The following is a 14,537-nucleotide window of genomic DNA, read 5'->3' as shown; positions in this document are numbered from 1 at the left end:
CGGGACTCCGAACAATCTTTGGTTACCAAAACACATAACTCATAATACAAATCGCCATCGAATGTTAAGGGTGCGGACCCTACGGGTTCGAGAACTATGTAGACATGACCGAGACACATCTCTGATCAATAACCAACAGCGGAACCTGGATGCTCATATTGGTTCCTACATATTCTATGAAGATCTTTATCGGTGAAACCACAATGATAACATACATCATTCCCTTTGTCGTCGGTATGTTACTTGCCCGAGATTCGATCGTCGGTATCTTCATACCTAGTTCAATCTCGTTACCGGCAAGTCTCTTTACTCGTTCCGTAATGCATCATCCCGCAACTAACTCATTAGTCACATTGCTTGCAAGGCTTATCATGATGTGCATTACCGAGAGAGTCCAGAGATACCTCTCCGATACTCGGAGTGAAAAATTCTAATCTCGATCTATGCCAACCCAACAAACACCTTCGGAGACACCTGTAGAGCATCTTTATAATAACCCAGTTACATTGTGACGTTTGATAGCACACAAGGTGTTCCTCTGGTATTCGGGAGTTGCATAATCTCATAGTCAAAGGAATATGTATAAGCCATGAAGAAAGCAATAGCAATAAAACTTAACGATCATTATGCTAAGCTAACGGGTGGGTCTTGTCCATCACATCATTCTCCTAATGATGTGATCCCATTCATCAAATGACAACACATGTCTATGGTCAGGAAACTTAACCATCTTTGATTAACGAGCTAGTCAAGTAGAGGCATTCTAGGGACACTTTGTTTTGTCTACGTATTCACACATGTATCAAGTTTTTGGTTAATACAATTCTAGCATGAAAAATAAACATTTATCATGATATAAGGAAATATAAATAACAACTTTATTATTGCCTCTAGGGCATATTTCCTTCACAAAACACATCCTAGTTGCGAGTCAAGGGTAGACTTGCAACTAGGACAACAACAAACTATGATCCTAGTTGCGAGTCGAGGATGGACTTGCAATTAATACAAATACAGAAACATTGATCCCAATTGCGAGTCAAGGGTGGACTTGTAACTAGGATGAAGCAGACTACAACCCAATTGCAATTGGAATGAAAAAAATACATGCCTAGTTGCGAGTTTAGGGTGGGCCTGCAACTTGGAGAACTACGAGCTAAGTTACGAGTTGAGGATGGACCTACAACTGGGACAATGCTACCTTTTGAGCACTGCGTTGGTTTTCCCTTGAAGAGGAAAGGGTGATGCAGTAAAGTAGCGTAAGTATTTCCCTCAGTTTTTGAGAACCAAGGTATCAATCCAGTAGATCACGCTCGAGTCCCACGCACCTACACAAACAAATAAGAACCTCGCAACCAACGCGATAAAGGGGTTGTCAATCCCTTCATGGTCACTTACGAGAGTGAGATCTGATAGATATGATAAGATAATATTTATGGTATTTTTATGATAAAGAAAAATAAAGATGCAAAGTAAAATAAACGGCAATAGAAATAGCTAAGTGTTATAAGATTAATATGATGGAAGATAGACCCGGGGGCCATAGGTTTCACTAGTGGCTTCTCTCAAGAGCATAAGTATTACAGTGGGTAAACAAATTACTGTCGAGCAATTGATAGAATTGAGCATAGTTATGAGAATATCTAGGTATGATCATGTATATAGGCATCACGTCCGCGACAAGTAGACCGAAGCGATTCTGCATCTACTAATATTACTCCACACATCGACCGCTATCCAGCATGCATCTAGAGTATTAAGTTCATAAGAACAGAGTAATGCTTTAAGTAAGATGACATGATGTAGAGGGATAAGCTCATGCAATATGATATAAACCCCATCCTTTTATCCTCGATGGCAACAATACAATACGTGCCTTGCTACCCCTTGTTGTCACTGGGAAAGGAATCCGCGAGATTGAACCCAAAGCTAAGCACTTCTCCCATTGCAAGAAAGATCAATCCAGTAGGACAAACCAAACTGATAATTCGAAGAGACTTGCAAAGATAAACCAATCATACATAAAAGAATTCAGAGAAGAATCAAATATTGTTCATAGATAAACTTGATCATAAACCCACAATTCATCAGATCTCGACAAACACACCACAAAAGAAGATTACATCGAATAGATCTCCAAGAAGATTGAGGAGAACTTTGTATTGAGATCCAAAGAGAGAGAAGAAGCCATCTAGCTAATAACTATGGACCCGAAGGTCTGAAGTAAACTACTCACACATCACCGAAGAGGCCATGGAGTTGATGTAGAGGCCCTACGTGATCAATGCCCCCTCCGGCGGAGCTTCGGAAAAGGCCCCAAGATGGGATCTCTCGGGTACAGAAGGTTGCGGCGGTGGAATTAGGTTTTTGTGGTGCTCCTGGATGTTTGGGGGTACATGGATATATATAGGAGGAAGAAGTACATCGGTGGAGCAACGAGGGGCCCACGAGGGTGGAGGGCGCGCCCAAGGGGGGTAGACGCGCCCCCTGCCTCGTGCACTCCTTGATCATTTCTTGACGCCCATTCCAAGTCTCCTGGATCACGTTTGTTGAGAAAATCATGTCCCCAAAGGTTTCATTCCGTTTGGACTTCATTTGATATTCCTTTTCTGCGGAACACTGAAATAGGCAAAAAACAACAATTTGGGCTGGGCCTCCGGTTAATAGCTTAATCCCAAAAATGATATAAAAGTGTAAAATAAAGTCCATTAACATCCAAAACAGATAATATAATAGCATGGAGCAATCAAAAATTATAGATACGTTGGAGACATATCAAGCATCCCCAAGCTTAATTCCTGCTCGTCCTCGAGTAGGTAAATGATAAAAAAGAATTTTTGATGTGGAATGCTTTCTAACATATTTCTCAATGTAATTTTTCTTTATTGTGGCATGAATTTTCAGATCCGAAAGATTCAAGATAAAAGTCTCATACTGACATAAAAATAATAATACTTCAAGCATACTAACTAAGCAATCATGTCTTCTCAAAATAACATGGCCAAAGAAAGTTCATCCCTACAAAATCATATAGTTTGATCATGCTCCATTTTCTGCACACAAGAATGCTCTCATCATGCACAACCCCGATGACAAGCCAAGAAATTGTTTCACACTTTAGTAATCTCAAACTTTTTTCAACTTTCACACAATACATGAGCGTGAGCCATGGATATAGCACTATGGGTGGAATAGAATATAATGAAGGGGGTTATGTGGAGAAGAAAAAAAGGAGAAAGTCTCACATCGACGCGACTAATCAATGGGCTAGGGAGATGCCCATCAATTGATGTCAATGCAAGGAGTAGGGATTGCCATGCAAAGGATGCACTAGAGCTATAAATGTATGAAAGCTCAACAAAAGAAACTAAGTGGGTGTGCATCCAACTTGCTTGCTCACGAAGACCTAGGGCACTTGAGGAGGCCCATTGTTGGAATATGCAAGCCAAGTTCTATAATGAAAAGTTCCCACTAGTATATGAAAATGACAAAACAAGAGACTCTCTAACATAAAGATCATGGTGCTACTTTGAAGCACAAGTGTGGAAAAAGGATAATATCATTGCCCCTTTTTATTCTATTTTTTTGGGCCTTCTTTTTTTTTGGCCTTTCTCTTTTTTTAGGACAATGCTCTATTAATGATGATCATCACACTTCTATTTATTTACAACTCAATGATTACAACTTGATACTAGAACAAAGTATGACTCTATATGAATGCCTCCGGCGGTGTACCGGGATGCACAATGACTCATGAGTGACATGTATGAAAATATTATGAACAGTGGATTTGCCACAAATACGATGTCAACTACATGATCATGCAAGGCAATATGACAATGATGATGTGTGTCATAATAAACGGAACGGTGGAAAGTTGCATGACAATATATCTCGGAATGGCTATGGAAATGCCATAATAGGTAGGTATGGTGGCTGTTTTGAGGAAGATATAAGGAGATTTATGTGTGATAGTGCATATCGTATCACGAGATTTGGATGCACCGGCGAAGTTTGCACCAACTCTCAAGGTGAGAAAGGGCAATGCACGGTACCGAAGAGGCTAGCAATGATGGAAGGGTGAGAGTGCGTATAATCTATGGACTCAACATTAGTCATAAAGAACTCACATACTTATTGCAAAAATCTACAAGTCATCAAAAACCAAGTATTATGCGCATGCTCCTAGGGGGGATAGATTGGTAGGAAAAGACCATCGCTCGTCCCCGACCGCCACCTATAAGGAAGACAATCAAATAACACCTCATGTTTCAAATTTGTTACACAACGTTTACCATATGTGCATGCTACGGGACTTGCAAACTTCAACACAAGTATTTCTCAAATTCACAACTACTCAACTAGCACAACTTTGATATCACTATCTCCATATCTCAAAACAATCATCAAGTATGAAACTTCTCTTAGTATTCAATGCACTTATATGAAAGTTTATATTATGCCTAAAAGCAAATTGCCATGTTGTTCTAAAGGACTCTCAAAATAATATAAGTGAAGCATGAGAGATCAATTATTTCTATAAAATAAAACCACCGCCGTGCTCTAAAAGATATAAGTGAAGCACTAGAGCAAAAACTATATAGCTCAAAAGATATAAGTGAAGCACATAGAATAAAAACTGTATAGCTCAAAAGATATAAGTGAAGCATATAGAGTATTCTAATAAATTCCAATTCATGTGTGTCTCTTTCAAAAGGTGTGTACAGCAAGGATGATTGTGGTAAACTAAAAAACAAATACTCAAATCATACAAGACTCTCCAAGCAAAACACATATCATGTGGCGAATAAAAATATAGCTCCAAGTAAAGTTACCGATGAACGAAGACGAAAGAGGGGATGCCTTCCGGGGCATCCCCAAGCTTAGATTTTGGTGTCCTTGTATTTTACCTTGTGGTGCCATGGGAATCCCCAAGCATAGGCTCTTTCCACTCCTTGTTCCATAATCCATCAAAACTTTACCCAAAACTTGAAAACTTCACAACACAAAACTTAAATAGAAAATCTCGTGAGCTCCGTTAGCAAAAGAAAACAAAACACCACTTCAAGGTACTGTAATGAACTCATTATTTATTTATATTGGTCTTAAACCTACTGTATTACAACTTCTCTATGGTTTATAAACTCTTTTACTAGCCATAGATTCACCAAAATAAGCAAACAACACAAGAAAACAGAATTTGTCAAAAACAGAACAGTCTGTAGTAATCTGTAGCTAACGCAACTTCTGGAACCCCAAAAATTCTAAAATAAATTTATGGACGTGAGGAATTTATCTATTAATCATCTTCAAAAATAATTAACTAAATATAACTCTCCAAATAAAAATGGCAGCAATTCTCGTGAGCTCTAAAGTTTCTGTTTTTTACAGCAAGATCAAAAAGACTTCCGCCAAGTCTTCCCAAGGGTTCTACTTGGCACAAACACTAATTAAACACAAAAAACACAACCAAAACAGAGGCTAGATAAATTATTTATTACTAAACAGGAGAAAAAAGCAATGAATAAAAATAAAATTGGGTTGCCTCCCAACAAGCGCTATCGTTTAACGCCCCTAGCTAGGCATAAAAGCAAGGGTAGATCTAGGTATTGCCATCTTTGGTAGGCAATCCATAAGTGTCTCTCATGATAGATTCATAAGGTAATTTTATTTTATTTCTAGGGAAGTGTTACATGCCTTTCCTTAACGGAAATTGGAATCTAATATTCCCTTCCTTCATATCAATAATTGCACCAATCGTTCTAAGGAAAGGTCTACCAAGAATAATAGGACATGAAGGATTGCAATCTATATCAAGAACAATGAAATCTAAGGGCACATAGTTCCTATTTACAACAATAAGAACATCATTAATTCTTCCCATAGGTTTCTTAATGGTGGAATCCGCAAGGTGCATGTTTAAAGAACAATCATCAAAATCACACAAAGTTTTTGGAATCATGGAAACACTAGCACCCAAATCACACAAGGCATGGCATTCATGATCTTTAATTTTAATTTTAATAGTAGGTTCCCACTCATCATAAAGTTTTCTAGGGATAGAAACTTCCAACTCAAGTTTTTCTTCATAAGATTGCATCAAAGCATCAACGATATGTTTAGTAAAAGCTTTATTTTGACTATAAGCATGAGGAGAATTTAGCACGGATTGCAACAAGGAAATACAATCTATCAAAGAGAAATTATCATAATTAAATTCCTTGAAATCCAAATAGTGGGTTCATTGATATCTAAAGTTTCGACCTCTTCAATCCCACTTTTACCAATTTTTGTATCAAGATCTAAAAACTCTGAATTTTTGGAACGCCTTCTAGGTAAAGGTGGCTCATCTTCAGTCCCATCATTATCAAGATTCATATTGCAAAACAAAGATTTAATAGGAGACACATCAATAACTTTTAGATCTTCATCTTTATTTCCATAAAAACTAGAAGAACATGCTTTCACAAAGCAATCTTTCTTAGCACGCACCCTAGCGGTTCTTTCTTTGCACTAATCAATGGAAATTCTCATGGCTTTGAGAGACTCATTGATATCTTGCTTAGGTGGAATAGATCTAAGTTTCAAAGAATCAACATCAAGAGAAATTCTATCAACGTTCATAGCCAATTCATCAACCTTAAGCAAATTTTTCTTCAAGCAATGCATTGAAATTCTTTTGCGAATTCATAAACTCCTTAACACTAGTCTAAAATTCAGAGGGAATCTTATTAAAGTTTCCATAAGAATTGTTGTAGGAATTACCATAATTATTAGAGGAAATACTAGGAAATGGCCTAGAATTAAAATTACCTCTATACCAAAATTGTTCCTACCAACAAAATTCACATCCATAGATTCATTATTATTCTAAATCAAGGTAGACAAAGGGACATCATTAGGATCAGAGGAAACACTCTTATTAGCAAACAATTTCATAAGTTCATCCATCTTTCCACTCAAAACATTAATTTCTTCTAACACATGCACTTTTTTATTAGTAGATCTTTCGGTGTGCCATTGCGAATAATTAACCATAATATTATCTAGGAGTTTAGTAGCTTCTCCTAAAGTGATTTCCACAAAAGTGCCTCCCGCGGCCGAATCTAAAAGATTTCTAGAAGCAAAATTCAATCCGGCATAAAAATTCTATATAATCATCCATAAATTCAAACCATGTGTAGGGCAATTACGTATCATTAATTTCATCCTCTCCCATGCTTGTGCAACATGTTCATGATCAAGTTGCTTAAAATTCATAATATCGTTTCTAAGAGAGATGATTTTAGTGGGAGGAAAATACTTAGAGATAAAAGCATCTTCGCACTTATTCCATGAATCAATACTATTTTTAGGCAAAGACGAAAACCAAGCTTTAGCATGATCTCTAAGGGAAAAAGGAAATAGCTTCAATTTAACAATATCATTGTCCACATCTTTCTTCTTTTCCAAATCACACAAATCAACAATGTTGAGATGGGTAGCGACATCCTCACTAGGAAGGCCGCGAATTGATCTTTCATGACAAGATTCAACAAAGCAGCATTAATTTCACAAGATTCAGCATCGGTAAGAGGAGCAATCGGAGTGCTAAGAAAATCAATGTTGTTGGTATCGGCAAAGTCACACAATTTAGTATTATCTTGAGCCATCGTGACAAGCAAGCAATCCATCACACGAGCAAACAAGAAGCAAGCGAAAAAGAGGCGAACGGAAAAAGAGAGGGCGAATAAAACGTTAAGGGTGAAGTGGGGGAGAGGAAAACGAGAGGCAAATGGCAAATAATGTAATGCGATGGATAAGAGTTTGTGATGGGTACTTGGTATGTCTTGACTTGTAGGTAGACTTCGGCAACGGTGCCAGAACTGGCTCGTTGTCGGGAGTCAAATCTTGACTTGACTTGGCGCGAATCTCCCCAGCAACGGTGCCAGAAATGGCTCGTTGTCGGGAGTCAAATCTTGACTTGACTTGGCGCGAATCTCCTCGGCAACGGCACTAGAAATCCTTCTTGCTACCTCTTGAGCACTGCGTTGGTTTTCCCTTGAAGAGGAAAGGGTGATGCAGTAAAGTAGTGTAATTATTTCCCTCAGTTTTTGAGAACCAAGGTATCAATCCAGTAGGAGATCACGCTCGAGTCCCACGCACCTACACAAACAAATAAGAACCTCGCAACCAACACGATAAAGGGGTTGCCAATCCCTTCACGGTCACTTACAAGAGCGAGATCTGATAGATATGATAAGATAATATTTTTGGTATTTTTATGATAAAGAGAAATAAAGATGCAAAGTAAAATAAACGGCAATAGAAATAGTTAAGTGTTGGAAGATTAATACGATGGAAGATAGACCCCGGGGCCATAGGTTTCACTAGTGGCTTCTCTCAAGAGCATAAGTATTATGGTGGGTAAACAAATTACTGTCGAGCAATTGATAGAATTGAGCATAGTTATGAGAATATCTAGGTATGATCATGTATATAGGCACCACGTCCGTGAAAAGTAGACCAAAACGATTCTGCATCTACTACTATTACTCCACACATCGACCACTATCCAGCATGCTTCTAGAGTATTAAGTTCATAAGAACAGAGTAATGCTTTAAGTAAGATGACATGATGTAGAGGGATAAACTCATGCAATATGATATAAACCCCATCTTTTTGTCCTCGATGGCAACGATACAATACGTGCCTTGCTGCCCCTGCTGTCACTGGGAAAAGACACCGCAAGATTGAACCCAAAGCTAAGCACTTCTCCCATTGCAAGAAAGATCAATCTAGTAGGCCAAACCAAACTGATAATTCGAAGAGACTTGCAACATAAACCAATCATACATAAAATAATTCAGAGAAGAATCAAATATTGTTCATAGATAAACTTGATGATAAACCCACAATTCATCGGATCTTGAAAAACACGCCGCAAAAGAAGATTACATCGAATAAATCTCCAAGAAGATCGAGGAGAACTTTGTATTGAGATCCAAAGAGAGAGAAGAATCCATCTAGCTAATAACTATGGACCCGAAGGTCTGAAGTAAACTACTCACACATCACCAGAGAGGCCATGGATTTGATGTAGAGGCCCTCCGTGATCAATGCCCCCTCCGGCGGAGCTCCAGAAACGGCCCCAAGATGGGATCTCTCGGGTACAGAAGGTTGCGACGGTGGAATTAGGTTTTCGTGGTGCTCCTGGATGTTTGGGGGTACGTGGATATATATAGGAGGAAGAAGTACGTCGGTGGAGCAACAAGGGGCCCACGAGGATGGAGGGCGCGCTAGGGGGGCGGGGGGTAGGCGCGCCCCCTGCCTCATGCCCTCCTCGATCGTTTCTTGACACCCACTCCAAGTCTCCTGGATCACGTTTGTTGAGAAAATCACGTTCCCGAAGGTTTCATTCTGTTTGGACTTCGTTTGATATTCCTTTTCTGCGAAACACTGAAATAGGCAAAAAACAGCAATTTGGGCTGGGCCTCAGGTTAATAGGTTAGTCCCAAAGAATGATATAAAAGTGTAAAATAAAGCCCATTAACATCCAACAGATAATATAATAGCATGGAGCAATCAAAAATTATAGATACGTTGGAGACGTATCGGACAACTACAAACAATGAGACTAGTTGCGAGTCAAGGGTCGACTTGCAACTGGGATAAAACAAACTACAACCCCAGTTGCGAGTCAATGGTGGACTTGCAACTAGGATGAAAGACAAAAACAGAAGCCCAATTGCAAGTTGATGGTGGATTTGCAACTGGAATAAAGGGTCGTGCCTACTTGCAAGTCGACGGTGCACTTGTAATTGCGTCAAAAAATAGAAATGTCAGACCTAGTTGCTAGTGAAGGGTGGACTTGCAATTGGCGCTAAAAAAGTATGGCCTAGTTGCGAGTCGAGGATATGCTTGAAATTGGAGCAAAGGGTCACGTGCCAGTTGCAAGTTAAGGGTGGACTTGCAACTGGGACAAAAATAAGGTCGGACCCAATTACGACTTAAGAATGGACATACAACGGGAACAACATAAATCAGACCCCAGTTGCGAGTCAAGGATGGACTTGCAACTGGGAAAAAAATGACCCAATTGCGACCCCACGGTGAACTTGCAACTAGGACAAAAATAAGGTCGGACCCAATTACGACTTAAGAATGGACATACAACGGAAACAAAATAAATCAGACCTTAGTTGCGAGTCAAGGATAGACTTGCAACTGGGAAAAAATGACCCAATTGCGAGCCCACGGTGAACTTGCAACTGGGACAAAAAATTAGGTCGAGAACGGTTGCAAATCAAGATTGAACTTACAAATGAGAAAAAATGTTCAAAATTACGAGTCGAAGGTGGACTTGCATCTGTGACAGAAAAACTTGTCGAGTCCAACTACAAATCGAAGGATGGGCTTGCAACCGAGCAAGAAAAATGGTTGGACCAACGAAAAAATCCCATGCTCAACTTGCCCCTCCTGCTCGTGTCGGCTCTACAAAAAAACAAAAAGGGAATGGAGCGAGAAAAGAAAGAAGGCAACAATGGAATGGATGTGATCAAGAAACAACGACCAAAATGAACATGTCTCTTGTAATGGTACCATGCAAGCCAGTAACATACAACAAAAAAGGCCATGAGAACGGTGAGGAAAAAAATAAAAACATATGAACAACAAATGGGCCTAAAAAGACCAATAACATGGTAAACTGGACGTCATGACAACGTAACCTAGAAACAACACAACAAAATGGAGTCCCAGAATGCCGCGATAATAAGCCGACAAAAGTGTAGCCAAACTGGTCAACAAAAGGACGCGCAAGAAACAAATAGTGGCCAACAAAGCTAGGGTCAGCGCTTGCATGAAAATTACAGACAACTAAATCAAAGGTGGCAAAATTAGATGAGACATCATTTCGTATAAGAAAAATATTCACGAATTAAAAATATCTTAAAAAAATTAAAAAAATATATTTTTAGTTTTTTATGAAAATATTCACAAAAGTATTTTTCATGAATTTGAAGAAAAATAAAAGAATAAATAAATAAAATAAAAATGGACACAAAAAGACAAACTGGATAGAGATATAATAGAGAAACAAAAGAAAACTAAAAGGAACATAAAATAAATTTGTAGTGGAGTAAAGAGAATGGGACATGCAGGCCCGGTCCTGAGGGGGGGGGGGGGGGGGCGAACGGGGCGGCCGCCCCGGGCCCCCGACGCCAGAGGGGGCCCCGATCAGATGTGTGTTATGTACTGGGGGTTGGACCAGCAGGCGGATTGACATAGGGCGGCCCGATAAAAAAGATTGCGCAGGCAACGCATATCTCGTTCCGTGTTTGCCATGCCGAGATCCCCTCTTATGGCAGAATTGATCTCGAGGATCTCCTGTGATTTCGCCACCATCTCCTCTCAAAATTTTCTCATACCCGGAACTCCTCAAGCACTCCGAGTTCTCTTGCAGCTCTAACCGATCGCCAATCAGAAGAGGTTCTGTGCAGCACGTACGTGCTTAAGGATTAGACTATAGCCTAACCCCGGCATACTTAGTTCAGAAAGAGATGGTATTGAGATTTGAAACTTGTGAGTCAGCTTTGATAAACTGGTGCCAGGTAAGAGTTGATTGAATTGATTTAATACCTTTGCAACTATGCGTTAGTTTTTTTCTTCGAGAAACTACTATGTGTTAGTTTTCATATACTAATTTTTTGATTCTATAAATTTTAGCACGGCATGCCGTCTAATACATATGCATCTGGTGAGGAAAAAAAAAGAAACAAGCAGATGAGTTTATATAGTTACAGATAGGATCGATTGATAATTTTTTGTAAGAATAAATATGAGGAGTTGAAGAAATCAAGACATGGCATTTGTTCTGACCGAACTACTAGCCTTAATCCAGAAGACAAGGGCACAAGGGCAACCAACAGATGAAAACACTGTAAGTGATCATGAACACATATTTAATTCGTCTTGTATATAATCTGCTAGTTTAGACAAAAAACCAATTTTTGTTATGGATATCTATGATCCAAAAAATTGGGATACCGTAATCTCTCCCTAATAATAAAGCACAAATTGAGTCTTCGGGTTCACCGTCGCGGCGTTTTTATAAAAACGTCCCTGTGTTTTTACATAACTAACACGCGCTACAGATTTTTGGCTACCACGACCTCTTCCGTCGCTCAGCTGGGCCTGCGCCCGTGGTAAATTTTTTGTAGAATCAAACACACCACTAATCAAATCCTAGAATAGTACCACCTTGCTTCATTGAATGAAATCTTGCCAATTTAAATACAATCACAAGTTTTCTGCAATATCAAGTACTAGCAGCGAGCACACGAGGATTCACAAATGAGGGAAATGGGGCGGGCCAGCTGGTTCTCGTGCAACAACGAGGCCTCGGTAGGGATGGCCACACCGCTCAGGCGGCGCGCGGACTTGAGAGAAGAGAGAGCTCTTGCAGAGGCAGAGGAGGCCAGCAGCGACGGCCACGCCACTCCAGCGGCACACGGACCTGAGATATGAGATAGAGCGGGGATCAGAGAGAGAAAAGAAAAAAGGGAGCGGAGGGAGGAGAGGCGTGGCAACGGAGCCTGAGTTCACTCACCTCGCCGGTGAACCCACCTGGGCGGCGGCGAGCAAGAAGGGAAGGCGCGTGGGCGAGGAGGAAGGGCGCGGCTTGTCGGAGCGGGCGGGAGGCGGCCGGCGAGGGGGGGCCTCCATGACGGCGCCACAAGGAAAAGGATCGGGAAGGAGAGAAAGATTGGGGTCGGGGCTAGGGTTCGATTCGGTGGCTGGCTGGCCAAAATAGGCTAGGCATCCGGTTTGCTGGGCTGCATAGGTTTTTGCACAAGGTTCTTATGGACTCGGGAAAAAATGTATCCATATAAAAACATATTTGTTTCTGAAAAAATGTATTTCTCAAAAAATTGTAGGTTTTTATGAAATTGGTTTGGAGGATTTTGTGGACCCTTTAGATGGAATCAAATGGGCTGGAATTTAAGGATGTGGCTCAATATAATTAATATGATTTATGGGCACACATGTAACATTTATTTGAGCAACTAAAATGTGACTCAAATGTCCAGAATTCAAAATAAATGAAGTTGAAAGTTGCATTGGAGATTTAGAAGGTTCCATGGGCAAGAAAGAAGATGGGTTTGGATATGAGTGGAAGTTGATCATGAACTAGGTGAAAAATGAAAATAAATGGAGTTGACATGAGCAACGAATGAAAACAATAGTACTCTCCCCCACTTAGGTGCGTCGGACGCAACGGCCTCGGAAAGCAGACCACATCTCACCTTCTGTGAATCGTCTACGCAGGTGGCGGAGGCGCACAAGGGAGTACTGTAGAATGGGGAAAGAAAAGGAAGTGCCCTCATAGCGGCACATAGGGAGTACTATTGTTTTTTGTAGAACACAAGGAGTACTAAAGCAGGGGTAGGAAGATGAGTTCGTGGGTCCATCTGTGTACGTTAACTATTTTGTTTGGTCCAACCCGAATAGTTAAAAAAAACTCTTCCCAACCAAACAACCAACTACGTGTAAAAATTACCAAACAAAAATATGTTAAAAAATGTTAATTTACAAAGAAATTTTCCAATTTTCATGAAAATGTTAACTATTCTTCAAATGGTGTCACATTTTTATTAATACATTAAATTTTATTAAAAATAAGGAAATTTCCATGTTAGACATTATTATCGATGTTTATTAAAATTGGATACGAAAAATGGTTTAAAATGACACATGAAGCAGGTTGTGCCCCTTTTATCGCCCGGTGCAACGCGCGGGCATTTGTACTAGTAATTAATAAAGAAAGGGAAATAATAGTGGAGAAGGCGGCCTATAATATAAATAGATAGAGTTAGATTTTTTATTGAAGATAGTATGTAGAAATTATTCGATATAAAAATTGTGTTCAATGGACTTTATATATGTATTGAGAACATTTGATATAAACATATATTAATTACTATTTTGATATTTATATTAAAAGGGCCCCAGTTATAGTTTCGCCCAGGTCCCCCGAAATCTCAGGACCGGCCCTGGGGACATGGAAGAGAGAGTGACAATAGAGAGTGAGAGGAAATCGGTCTACACTCTTGGTTTTCATAGATTGGCGTTTAGACTTCCAAATCTCTACAATAAACAAATGGACTCCGAGCGCCTCGACGCCGCGGAGCACGCCCTTGGCCTCGCGCTCGTCGCCAATGTGGCCGGCAACCGTTTCGGGGTGTCTGTCGACGATGTTGCCCGCGCGCTATGCTCTCAGGTGCCGCTAGCGCCGGCCGAGTTCTCCGTCCACTACACCCGCAACAGCGAGTTCCTGATCCGCTTCACCAGCCACGAGGCCCGGGCGCGCTGTGCCCTGGCCAACGTGCGGGGGCCCAACTTCCGCCTGCTCCTACAGCCCTGGAGTCGCCTCGCCGGCGCCGAACCACTCCGGCTCCAGATCCACGTCGACATCGAGATCTATGGCATCCCGGAGCACGGCTGGGACATCTCCTCCGCCGTGCAGCTGCTCTCTCCGTTCTGCATGGTTGGCCGC

The 14,537-nt window shown here is 40.5% G+C and overlaps 1 long non-coding RNA gene across 1 annotated transcript; it reads right to left on the bottom strand.

Moving 5' to 3' along the window:
• Positions 1 to 12,227: 12,227 nt before the first annotated feature.
• Positions 12,228 to 12,811, bottom strand: LOC147960949 (uncharacterized). Its single transcript, XR_015611843.1, has 2 exons — positions 12,591 to 12,811; positions 12,228 to 12,497 (listed from the first exon to the last, which is right to left on the bottom strand). It is a non-coding gene; the product is annotated as an uncharacterized LOC147960949 (long non-coding RNA).
• Positions 12,812 to 14,537: the final 1,726 nt, after the last annotated feature.

The sequence above is a fragment of the Triticum urartu genome, chromosome 7A, assembly GCF_056163025.1.
Source record: "Triticum urartu cultivar PI428250 chromosome 7A, HENAU_Tu73, whole genome shotgun sequence".
Lineage (NCBI taxonomy): Eukaryota > Viridiplantae > Streptophyta > Magnoliopsida > Poales > Poaceae > Triticum > Triticum urartu.
This window is presented reverse-complemented; position numbering and strand designations above follow the sequence as displayed.